General features: G+C 40.4%; 1 protein-coding gene across 1 annotated transcript in view; it reads left to right on the top strand.

The window, feature by feature from the left end:
* zgc:163014 (uncharacterized protein LOC100038766 homolog) overlaps positions 1–1,960 on the top strand; it is a 7,720-nt gene that overhangs the window by 2,017 nt on the left and 3,743 nt on the right. The window lies entirely within an intron of this gene.

Raw genomic sequence — 1,960 nt, 5'->3', positions numbered from 1 at the left:
CCGCTGAAAGTGGAAAGTTTCTCTGTGCTTGTTAAAAATCTGATTTTTTAAGGGGCGGGTGCCTAGGAGCATTATTTTGTGACATCGCAAATATTAGGAGTAGTCCTGGTCCAGTAAGCAACTTATAACAGTGTGATCTGAGACTAGAACTCAAGAGATACAACTGAATGACGTGAAGTTAGGGAATTGTGTCGACAGGAATTTAAAATGAACAAATTTGCAGAATTTAAATAATTCTTTTTTATTTTTTAAATTTTTTTTTGCGGAAAACAGATTATTGTTCCAAGTAGATTTCTTTTTTTTTAATATATATGTTTACTCAGCCTTTGCGCACTGAACATGAATGCGTTTCCAACATTTTATCACCTTTTGACCTCCCTTCCAAAAGTGACTTCTGGTTCCCGTGAACTCCTCTGCTTCTGGACCACACCGCCGTGTCCCGAGGACACTCTGCGACCCTATGACCCAGACTCTACAGTCGGTCTTTGTTTACGGTGGCTGAGAGGGTCAGGCTACAGGAGTGTACAATCTTAATAACCTCTGACCTGGATGGAACTTGTACTGTGGTTGTTCAGTTTACTAAGGAGTTTTTTTATCAACATCTCTAAGCAGAAGTTACAGGAAATGCTTTTTTGGGTTTGTTTTTTGTGGATTTACCTCCTTTTAAGGCAAAAGGAAATGTTCCAAATTTGGCCATATCATTCCGCCAGCCTTTTATTAAGAATAGAGCTTTTCTGTCTTTGGTGGAGTTCAGGCGAGTCCTTTCCTCTGCGGATAAATCCTGAGTATGCTTGTACATCTTGTTAACCAGAGTTTTGAACCTCTGGTACCAGCCGATTGTGGAGGGGGAACAGACTTTGCCACGGTTTGGGTAGTCTTTTTTCAAAAACGACTGCAGTTCAGTTTCATGGCAGTAGCTTACTTTTACTCCCTTGTGTTTGTATCACGGCAGATATCAGGGGCAACTGATGTCACAGAAGCTGATAATTTATTTGGGGGACGGAAATCTGCTACGTACCTAACGATCTCTACGTTCTGGATCCTGGGTGATGAAGAAGATTCAGTGGTCTTGTACGTTAGGCCAACAGTTTTCTGTCGTCCCAGGAATTTAAACTGATATCTTTCTTTTTCCTTAAATGAGAGGGTCTGGAGTAACAGCTGTGAAGTGTGGGAACAATGCACCATGCTCGAGGGTGAGTACACCGCATTAATAACCTTGCGAGATGTCTCACGTAGTTGGTTTTTATATTTTTGTGTCTGGCAGAAAAAAAATCTGCATTTTGACATGTAATTGGTTTTTAAACCAAATATAATTTTAAAGACAAAATTCTTTGCATTTTTTTTTAATCCATGAAATTACAAAAATGAACTGCATGTTCAAATATTGTGTATAAACTGTTTTAGAACAGTACATGGTACATATGAAAAAATTCTCCCACTCGCCTAACATGCGACAGGTTTCAAAGTTACAGTTTCAGACCAACCAAAGATTTTTAATCAGTGGAGGCTGCAGTGCCATCGGAAGCCTGCAGGGACGCTACATATTATTCAACACTGGTAAGTTGTGTCACTGCAACAATTCATCGTATAGTGTAAACAAAATATATGTATTCCACTTTTAGTATAATGCTCAAATAAGGTTGGTCCTTGGCACCTAAAAGATTGGGATTTTACTCTTAAGTCACCGCTGTTATGTACCACCGAATCAACATTGTGTTAAAGTGTAAGAGTTGATACCCGCTGTGATTTCTTAGCACCACCATGTGGAGCTCAGTGGCCGTCTCCCTCTGGCTTTTGCTCGCAGCTCCCGTGCGGGACCAGCAGCAGTGATACTGTGTGTGCGCGTGTGTGTGTACACCAACAGTAAAGAAGTAATTCAGTGACCAAGCTGCTGAGTATGCGTCACAAATTTTAGTCTGATTTCATGTTCACTGTTCTGAGATCAGAATCAGAATCAGAA

The sequence above is a fragment of the Morone saxatilis genome, unplaced genomic scaffold (genome assembly GCF_004916995.1).
Source record: "Morone saxatilis isolate NCDOM2014 unplaced genomic scaffold, NCSU_SB_2.0 Contig3, whole genome shotgun sequence".
Taxonomy (NCBI): domain Eukaryota; kingdom Metazoa; phylum Chordata; class Actinopteri; family Moronidae; genus Morone; species Morone saxatilis.
Note: the sequence above shows the minus strand (reverse complement) of the source record. Positions and strands in the feature narration are given on the sequence as shown.